An 11,259-nucleotide genomic window follows, 5' to 3' on the forward strand; every position below is an offset into this window, starting at 1 on the left:
TTCATGCAAAAGGAGAGATAGAGAATATCGGAGAGATCCCGTTGAGTTGAAAACCCGAAAAGGGCAGCTCAGGCAAAAATTAGGGAGAAAATGAATACGTCAAACTCTGGTTAAAAGCGAGAGCCCTTTGACACGAGCTCATCAAGACCAAATCCTCATCCTTACAACCCTTAGTTTCAAACTTAACCTCGCCCTCATCCTCGCACTCCTGGGGGACGGCCCGAACCATCATTTCTCGATCTGAAGCTACGAAAATCCTCCAAGCCTATGAAAAGGGAATCCATCCGAGTATCTCATCCACATGTACATAGTTTGCATTCCCACATGTCCATACATCCATATAAAGCAAAGCACATAGGCCACACGTGCGCACATTCAAACACACGCACGGTCACCTGCATACGCACATATAAGTGTTTACATGCATCCATAGATTAGGCTACATCCACCCATCTCTATGCATCGCCACATACCTTTCCTTGACACAAGCTCATCGAAACCAAATTCCCGTCCTTATAACCCTTGGTTTCAAACTTATCCTCACCCTCGTCCTTGCACACCTTGGGGATGGCCCGAAGCATCATTTATCGATCTAAAGCTACCGAAATCCTCCAGCCTATGAAAAGGGAATCCATTTGACCATCTCATCCACACATACATAGTTTGCATACATACATGTCCATACATCCGCATAAAGCAAAACACATAAGCCACACTTATGCACATTCAAACACACGCACAGTCACCTGCACACACACACATAGGTGTTTACATGCATCCATAGACTAGGCTACATTCACCCATCTATATGCATCACTACACGCCTGCGGTCGATTTAGAGACTAGGGTCGCTAGAAAGAGCTATTTTACCTGCGGTCGATTTAGAGACCAGGGTTGCTATTGAGCCATTTTTCCTGCGGTCGATTTAGAGACCAGGGTTGCTTTTGAGCCATTTTACCCGCGGTCGTGGACCAGGGTTGCTTTTGAACCATCTGACCCGCGGTCGTGGACCAGGGTTGCTTTTGAGCCATCTGACTCGTGGTCGCAGACCGGAGTTGCTTTTGAGCCATCTGACTCGCGGTCGCAGACCGGAGTTGCTTTTGAGCCATCTGACTCACGGTCGTAGACCGGAGTTGCTTTTGAGCCATCTGACTCTCGGTGTCAGACCGGAGTTGCTTTTGAGCCATCTGACTCACGGTCGTAGACCGAAGTTGCTTTTGAGCCATCTGACTCTCGGTCGCAGACCGGAGTTGCTTTTGAGCCATCTGACTCACGGTCGCAGACCGAAGTTGGTTTTGAGCCATCTGACTCACGATCGCAGACCGGAGTTGCTTTTGAGCCATCTGACTCACGGTCACAGACCGGAGTTGCTTTTGAGCCATTTGACTCACGGTCGCAGATCGGAGTTGCTTTTGAGCCATCTGACTCACGGTCGCAGACCGGAGTTGCTTTTGAGCCATCTGACTCACGGTCGCAGACCGGAGTTGCTTTTGAGCCATCTGACTCACGGTCGCAGATCGGAGTTGCTTTTGAGCCATCTGACTCATGGTCGCAGACCGGAGTTGCTTTTGAGCCATATTTACCTAAGATCGTAAATCGGGGTAGCTATTTAGCCATTATCCCCGCAGTCGCAAATCAGGGTAGCTATTTAGCCATTATCCCCGCAGTCTTAAAATAGGGTAGCTATTTAGCCATTATCCCCGTGATCTTGAAATAGGGTAGCTGTTTAGCCATTATCCCCGCAATCTTGAAATAGGGTAGCTGTTTAGCCATTATCCCCGCAAACTTGAAATGGGGTAGCTGTTTAGCCATTATCCCCGCAATCTTGAAATGGGGTAGCTGTTTAGCCATTATCCCCGTGATCTTGAAATAGGGTAGCTGTTTAGCCATTATCCTCGTAATCTTGAAATAGGGTAGCTGTTTAGCCATTATCCCCGCAATCTTGAAATGGGGTAGCTGTTTAGCCATTATCCCCGCAATCTTGAAATAGGGTAGCTGTTTAGCCATTATCCCCGCAATCTTGAAATAGGGTAGCTGTTTAGCCATTATCCCCGCAGTCGTGAATTAGGGTGCAGCCCGAAGCAGAGTCTGAAAAGGTCAGAGAACAACGCCGGAGCGCGCAGCGCAAAGGTCAGGTATGTTCCCTCCTACTCGTTACGTGTCTTTTACTTTTATATGTTTTACATTACATGTGTACGTTAGCAAAAAACGTTTTCGAAACACACACATCACTGTCAAAATAGAAAAGTAGGGGCAACTATAGACACCGAGTCGGAGGACCTATGACGAACACCTGAAAACAAGACGGTCGAAGCAATTGATTCCGGAAGTTTTGAAAATATATAAAGAATAATAAGCGGAGGAAAATTAATGGCACGGCGCGGGCACGCGACGGCATCCCGCACGCGGACGACGATGGTCGAACGCCCGCTTGACGGCTCGAGACGTGCGCGAGGCGTCCGTCGGACGCACCACGAGTGGCACGCTCTCGACGTCCGAGCAATGCCTGGGACCGCTGGCGGTGCGCGCCCTCGTGGGCCGTTGATCGCACGTGCCTGGTAGCGTGAGGCGCACGTTCGGCGGCCGCGACGTGCGAGCGTCTGGCTGAGCGGAACGCGCGCTCGGCGACCACGGAGTGCACGCGTCCGACGGCGCGGGGCACGTCCCGAGAGTCACCGGGCGGGCACCCAACCACGTCGGGCGAACGCCCAACGCGTCGGGCGGACGCCCGACGAGGATTGGGCGCGGGCGCCCAACCTCGCGTTGGGCGCTCGCCCAACGCCGTTGGGCGGCCGCCCAACCACAATGGGCGACGCCCAATTTTTTTTGGGCGTCGCCCATTGTTCCGGGATCCGTTTCCCTATATAAGGGCACGGATCCCAAGGTGAAAAAGGGGGGGCCTTTTGAGGAGAGGAAAACTTTCTCACTCTAAACATTTTTAGAGAGAGAGAGTGGATTTTTTTGAGAAAAATATTTTTTTTTCTCAAAAATTCCAAATTTCCTAAGTTCAATTTTTACTAAATTTTTCATAAAAAAAAAACGGAAGTTCGCGGTTCGTGGAATCAATCGGCTTCGACTGTCAGATACCGAATCAAAGGTATTATCCGAGGACTAGACTCTTTATTTTATTTATTTTATTTAGTTTATTTCTCTCCTTCTATTTATTTTTTATGCTATAGTTTTTATTCCTTTAATCATTTATTTATTTTGTCACGTTTTATTTAGTTAGCGTATTTATTTAATTTTCGTTTCGTGTTAAATAAAATTCGGTTTTGTTTTAAAATAAAAACCTCGTTTTGGATATCCCAATACGAACCGTGATCCGATAAAAAGGTAGTTCGGGTATCGAAAATGTTGTAATTATAAGTTTTTATTTGAAAGAGGTTTCCAAATAACGTTTTAAAATGAAAACATCGTTTTAGGAACTTCCGTTTTCAACTATGATCCATCTTTGGTAGTTCGGAAGTGCAAAACGATTGAATTAGATTTAATTTAAAGCTTTTGAATAAATCTGGAAAATATTGGAGTGCTGCTGTAATTTGCCAATTCTGTCACTAAATGCTGTTTACCGACGGATTTTCCGTCGGTAAATCTGCTCAAATGTAAAAAATGTCATTTCGGTCCCTTTTTCTTAACTTTTAGACTTTTAATCCTTAGTATACATATATATAGTTAATTAATATATGATTTTCAAATTGTTTTAGAACTTTAACATATATGATTATTTTAGGAGATTGGTTTTTTCCATTTTTACTCTATTTTTATATATATGTATATATTATATTACCTTCCTTTTTATTGTTATCCATTCAAGTTACATTAAATTCTATTTTAAATGTTATTTACTTGGGCATTTTGGGGAGATAATTAGTAGATATTAGTATATATTATTTTTGATGTTTAAAACTATAATAATTATGTATATATGTAGTTTTGGGATAGTTGGGTTATTTCATTGATTATTATTTTTTTATAAATGTTATTTTCCTAGTTATAAGATTCATTTGCTATTTTCAACACTTTTAAAATGTAAATGTACTATATATAGTATTTTCATATATGTATTATGTAGTCCCTTTTTATTAATTTTTATTCTCATAATCTCCTTTTGATTTAAAGGTATATGTATATGTTAAGTTATTTTCTTTATTCTTTTGGCCCATTCATGGGCCCATATTTCAAGTGGGCTTTGTTGAAGTATAAATGGTGGTTTAAATGGATTTGTTAATGTGATTGTAATAAGTAGAGAGTCCATTAAATAAGTGGGGAAAATAAATCACAAAAAAAAGAGTTTTCAAATTGAATTATTTAAACTAATGTTTTTTTTGTAATGTAAATAAATAAGGCATTCTTGTTAATATTTCAAACCGTCTTCAAAATATCACGTTTTAAAACCTTAGCCCGTTCCAACGACGGATTAAGTGAACATTGTAATTAAAATCGTTTTCTTGGCAAATAATAGAGTTTTGAACCATTTCCTTAAAGAATTTGTACAAAGTAAAATTGACTTGTATGTTTAACCACGTTTTCTCATTAAAGGTTTTTATCTCAAACGTTTTCAAATATTCGAGTCGTTCCAACGGCGATTCGAGTGAACTTCATCAAACGGGGTCTAGAAACGCACCCTAATCGTTCCAACGGCGATTAAGGTGCGAACCATGTCCGTTTTGGGAGAAATAAGTTAATGTAGAATAAGCACACGACATAATATTTAACACGGTTGTAAATAAACCACTTCTTTCTTCCCCCTCTCTATGTATGTATAAACATAAATGGGTGATTCTTTACTGGTGTGGCTTTTCAATATCATATGCTCAAAACGGTTTCTAAAAAGAGAAAGAAAAGGGTTTCAAATGAATTTTAAAATTAATATGGTTAATTACCGTGTATTGTAAGGAAAAACAGGGCTAATTACAACTCTAGCCCAATTAAGAGGGGCCTTTTACATATCTAACCCACTTTACTTCAATCTTACCAAATTAGACACTTTCAACCATTTTGGACAAAATTACCTTTAGTTCTATTCAATCATCGATGTTCTTCTTCTTCTTCTGGTTCTTCTTCGTTTCAACTTCTTCTTCGGTTCATCTTCTTCAATTTCTGATACCAATCATTATCGATTTTTGAGATTATTGACGTATTATGTCCAATTTCCTGTAGAAATGGTATGTTTTAGCTTATACGCTTGCTTTTCTCGTTGGTTTTGCCTCTTTCTTCATCTGTAATGATATCGTTTCAATTTCCTCTATTTTCCACAAATTTTCTCAATTTTCCTCCATTGCTGTCGTATTTGTGACGAAATTTGTCGCATTTCGTCACAAATGCGACAAGAGCTGTCGCATTCATCGCAAATGCGACAGCTCTTGTCGCATTCCTCGCAAATGCGACAGACGAAATACGACAAATTTCGTCACAAATGCGACAGCAATGGAGGAAAATTGAGAAAATTTGTGGAAAATAGAGGAAATTGAAACAATACCATTACAGATGAAGAAAGAGGCAAGACCAACGAGAAAAGCAAGCGTATAAGCTAAAAACATACCATTTCTACAGGAAATTGGACATAATACGTGTCAATAATCTCAAAAATCGATAATGATTGGTATCAGAAATTGAAGAAGAAGAAGAAGAAGAAGAAGAAGAAGAAGAAGAAGAAGAGAAGAGGAAGAGGAGGAGGAGGAGGAGGAGGAGGAGGAGGAGGAAGAAGAAGAAGAAGAAGAAGAGGAAAAGAAGAAGAGGAAAAAGAAGAGGAAGAAGAAGAAGAAGAAGAAGAAGAAGAAGTAGATCGATATTGAAGAAGAAGAAGAAGAGGAAAAGAAGAAGAGGAAAAAGAAGAAGAAGAAGAAGAAGAAGTAGATAAGAAGAAGAAGAAGAAGTAGATCGATATTGAAGAAGAAGAAGAAGAAGAAGAAGAGGAGGAGGAGGAAAAGAAGAAGAAGAAGAAGAAGAAGAAGAAGAAGAAGAAGAAGATGAGGAGGAAGAGGAGGAGGAAGAAGAAGAAGAAGAAGAGGAGAAGAAGAAGAAGAAGAAGAAGGGGAAGAAGAAGAAGTAGATCGATGATTGAAGAAGAAGAAGAAGAAGAAGAAGAAGATCGATGATTGAATAGAACTAAGGGTAATTTTGTCCAAAATGGTTGAAAGTGTCTAATTTGGTAAGATGGAAGTAAAGTGAGTTAGATATGTAAAAGACCCCTCCTAATTGGGCTAGATTTGTAGTTAGCCCGGAAAAACACCGGTTTCCATGTATTTAAAGTTGTTGCAGCAGCAAACAATTTTTTTTTTTTGACAATGGTGATTAATTCACCAGTGTCAGCCCCATAAATCTTTTTTATATGCAAACTTTAAATTTAATATTAGTCTTAAGAAAATTTTGAAAAGCCTAGCAAGAGACTTATATTTTCAAGCTGCAAACAACGAATTTTAATAGATTTTTGAAGACTTTTTTTTTTCTATATAAAAAAGTAAAAGACTTAAATGCTTATTTGACCCCTTTGATATTCAATACTAATATTTAATCCATTTTGAATGGAAATTTATCCGGTTTGTTTTCTTTGAGAAGTATTAGATTTGTTAATTCTTTTTACATAATACAATTTTTAACACGTGACATGTACACATGATAATTGTTTTAATTTTTTTTCCATATAGAATTTAGGGAAAAGTACAAAAATAAACCTTGTGGTTACACCTGTTTTCGAACAACACCTATGTGGTTTAAAAGTTTGCATAATGGTACATTGAGGTTCATTCCGTTAGCAAACACATACCAAATTGACTAACGGTGTTAAAAGTCAAAGGAAAAAGAGTTAATTTAATCCTTATATTTATTTATTTTATAAATTAACCCCATTTAATATCTAATTATCACAAACAAACCCCAAAATAAAAAAATAAAAATTACACCATCTTCTCCATCTCCATCTCCATCTCATTTTTATTTTTTATTTTTCTTCTCCTTTATCTCTCATCTTTTTCTCTCTCTTATCTCTCTCCTCTTTCTTAATTTCTTTATAAAATCAATTGAATTTTGCTAATCCATCAACAACAAAGAAATACAAACGAACTGATATTATTTGAAATACAAATCGTCGGCTTCTTTGTGTTATTGAATCTTAAAGACATATTTGAAAACCAGTTGTGTTATTGGATCTTAAGACAGATATTATCTGTGGGTCTGTATGCTCCCCAAAACCAATCAAATTTCTACCACTCAATGCTTGAACTTCCGGACATGGCAGATAGTAATTCAACCTGAAACAAGAATCACTTTTCTCATCTTTTAACAGTTTACTCAACACATTCCTCGGCTCTATCCCCAATCCATCCGCCATTAATTCCAACACTTGGTAACTCATTCTCTTCACTTCCATTACATATTCCTCCAAAACACACCTGAACAAAAACAGAGCATCTTAGTCTCTCTCAAAAACAGAGCAAACATTAAAATTGAAAAAATAATAACAATTACCTGATTAGGACCAATTCGTTTGTTACCATAGCCAAAAGGATTGGGAAGAGCAGCTTTGTCTTTTTCAGATTGAGGGAGATTGAAGAAACTGGTAGTTAGAGTTTCTAAATTGGACATGAATTCCAATGAGACACCATGATTAACCAATTTGAAGAACCCGAATTCGTGACAGGCATCAACTATGAGAGACTTAGCTCGGGGGTGTTTTTGAGGTCTATCACTGGAATTTCAGTAAACAGGGCTGTGGGTTTGCATGTTTTGATTAGGGAGTAATGTTTTGATCGTATGAGGTATGGGAAGCTGAAGATTTTCAATTCATGTCTACTTCTTTGTTTTCGATGGATTAGCAAAAATTCAATTTGATTTTAGAAAGAAATTAAAAAAGATGAGAGGTAAGAGAGAGAAAAGAGAAGAAAAATAAAAAAAAATAAAAAAGAGATGGAGAAGATGGTGTAATTGATTTTTATTTTTTATTTTAGGGTTTGTTTGTAATAATTAGATAATAAAGAGGTTAATTTATAACATATAAATAAATATAAGGACTAAATTAACTCTTTTCCCTTTGACTTTTAACACCGTTAGTCAATTTGGTATGTGTTTGCTAACGGAATAAACCTCAATGTACCATTATGCAAACTTTTAAACTACATAGGTGTTGTTCGAAAACAGGTGTAACCACAAGGTTTATTTTTTTACTTTTCCCTAGAATTTATGTGGATAAATAAGAAAAACAAATAATTTCTTATATATTCACATAGTAAGTGTATATGAAAAAGGAATTAAAATAATTGGCACGTGTATATATCACATGTTAAAAATTGTATCATGTAAAAAATTTAATAAACCACAAATTTTTTCATTTAAAATGGGTCAAATATCACCTATGAGAATACTTCAGGAGACAAACGTAATCAAATAATACCATGAGAGGCAGATAACAAAAATTTGGATACCACATAAGCTAAATAGGGCACTAATTCAAAATAAATATCTTATTTCTATTAGCTATTAAGTGAATATAGAAGATAATAAATGGATCAAATTTCACCTATAAAAATACTGAAGAGAAAAATGTTACCAAATAATATGATAGAGGGCAAATAATAAAAATATGAATACCATAGGAGCTAAATAGGTTTAATCCAAAATAAACATGGTACTCATGATTTTTTTAACTCAAAACACTTCATTAATCAGCAGGACTAATTACTTACATAAGCCACACCGGGATATTAAACTGAAAAAACTTGCTAGTATTGGAAAGAGTATGTCGTGCCATCGCGTGAGTGACTCTATTTGCTAAGTGGGGAACAATGGACGCTATATAGTCCGAACAAATACTAAGTATCTCCTTACAATCTAATATGAGACTACCAAAAATCAAGAAATCTTAGCTTGTCGAAGCTAGCCCGTCCACCAGTATATATTACTCATGTTTATTGGTGCAAAATCATATTCAATTTTAAATTTAATTTTAGAGTAAATATGAAGAATGATTTATTGTGTATATATAAATTTTTTTTGTAAGGTAGGGGTGTATAGTTTATGTATATAATTTTAGTTTTTATTATGTAATATAAAAAAAATATTGTTGATGCGCTACAGCAGCTCTAGTATCCATGAATCCGATGTTTCAAACATCGGGTTCCTTACAATAATGACACTGGTATATTACTTACTCGTGTCAGTTAACTATTTAAACTAATAGTAGCATTACAATGAAATTTTCTTTTCTCCCAACATTCTTTTCAAAATTATCATTAAAAGAAGCATTTTTAAAGGAAAAATTTGCTTGCTTGTGACAATATCATTTTCTTAAAATATAATGTTTAAAATAAACATGACGACATGTGAGAAAGCCTCGGGTCAATAGATAAACTTTGATATATCCATCATCTAGTTTGAATGTTAAGTCGGTTCCAATAGATTACCCGTATGAAGATTCTTTTTTCTTATATAATTGTAGACATCGAGTCGGAGGACCTGTGACGAAAACCTGAAAACAAGACGGTCGAAGCAATTGATTCCGGAAGTTTTGAAAATATATAAAGAATAATAAGCGGAGGAAAATTCATGGCACGGCGCGGGCACGCAACGGCATCCCGCACACGGACGACGATGGTCGAACGCCCGCTTGACGGCTCGAGACGTGCGCGCGGCGTCCGTCGAACGCACCGCGAGTGGCACGCTCTCGACGTCCGAGCAATGCCTGGGACTGCTGGCGGTGCGCGCCCTCGTGGGCCGTTGAGCGCACGTGCCTGGCAGCGTGAGGCGCACGTTCGGCGGCCGCGACGTGCGAGCGTCTGGCTGCGCGGAACGCGCGCTCGGCGGCCACGGAGTGCACGCGTCCGACGGCGCGGGGCACGCCCCGAGGGTCGCCGGGCGGGCACCCAACCACGTCGGGCGGACGCCCGACGAGGATTGGGCGCTCGCCCAACGCCGTTGGCGATCGCCCAACGAAAGTTGGGCGATCGCCCAACTCATGTTGGGCGGCCGCCCAACCACAATGGGCGACGCCCAATTTTTTTTGGGCGTCGCCCATTGTTCCGGGATCCGTTTCCCTATATAAGGGCACGGATCCCAAGGTGAAAAAGGGGGGGGCCTTTTGAGGAGAGGAAAACTTTCTCACTCTAAACATTTTTAGAGAGAGAGCGTGGATTTTTTTGAGAAAAATATTTTTTTTTCTCAAAAATTCCAAATTTCCTAAGTTCAATTTTTACTAAATTTTTCATAAAAAAAAAACGGAAGTTCGCGGTTCGTGGAATCAATCGGCTTCGACTGTCAGATACCGAATCAAAGGTATTATCCGAGGACTAGACTCTTTATTTTATTTATTTTATTTAGTTTATTTCTCTCCTTCTATTTATTTTTTATGCTATAGTTTTTATTCCTTTAATCATTTATTTATTTTGTCACGTTTTATTTAGTTAGCGTATTTATTTAATTTTCGTTTCGTGTTAAATAAAATTCGGTTTTGTTTTAAAATAAAAACCTCGTTTTGGATATCCCAATACGAACCGTGATCCGATAAAAAGGTAGTTCGGGTATCGAAAATGTTGTAATTATAAGTTTTTATTTGAAAGAGGTTTCCAAATAACGTTTTAAAATGAAAACATCGTTTTAGGAACTTCCGTTTTCAACTATGATCCATCTTTGGTAGTTCGGAAGTGCAAAACGATTGAATTAGATTTAATTTAAAGCTTTTGAATAAATCTGGAAAATATTGGAGTGCTGCTGTAATTTGCCAATTCTGTCACTAAATGCTGTTTACCGACGGATTTTCCGTCGGTAAATCTGCTCAAATGTAAAAAATGTCATTTCGGTCCCTTTTTCTTAACTTTTAGACTTTTAATCCTTAGTATACATATATATAGTTAATTAATATATGATTTTCAAATTGTTTTAGAACTTTAACATATATGATTATTTTAGGAGATTGGTTTTTTCCATTTTTACTCTATTTTTATATATATGTATATATTATATTACCTTCCTTTTTATTGTTATCCATTCAAGTTACATTAAATTCTATTTTAAATGTTATTTACTTGGGCATTTTGGGGAGATAATTAGTAGATATTAGTATATATTATTTTTGATGTTTAAAACTATAATAATTATGTATATATGTAGTTTTGGGATAGTTGGGTTATTTCATTGATTATTATTTTTTTATAAATGTTATTTTCCTAGTTATAAGATTCATTTGCTATTTTCAACACTTTTAAAATGTAAATGTACTATATATAATATTTTCATATATGTATTATGTAGTCCCTTTTTATTAATTTT

At 37.4% G+C, this 11,259-nt stretch overlaps 1 pseudogene; it reads right to left on the reverse strand.

Annotated features, from left to right (window-relative positions):
* Positions 1 to 7,111: 7,111 nt before the first annotated feature.
* On the reverse strand, positions 7,112 to 10,978 carry LOC136236052 (gibberellin 2-beta-dioxygenase-like; annotated as a pseudogene).
* Positions 10,979 to 11,259: the final 281 nt, after the last annotated feature.

This window comes from Euphorbia lathyris, chromosome 7 (assembly GCF_963576675.1).
Source record: "Euphorbia lathyris chromosome 7, ddEupLath1.1, whole genome shotgun sequence".
Taxonomy (NCBI): Eukaryota; Viridiplantae; Streptophyta; class Magnoliopsida; order Malpighiales; family Euphorbiaceae; genus Euphorbia; species Euphorbia lathyris.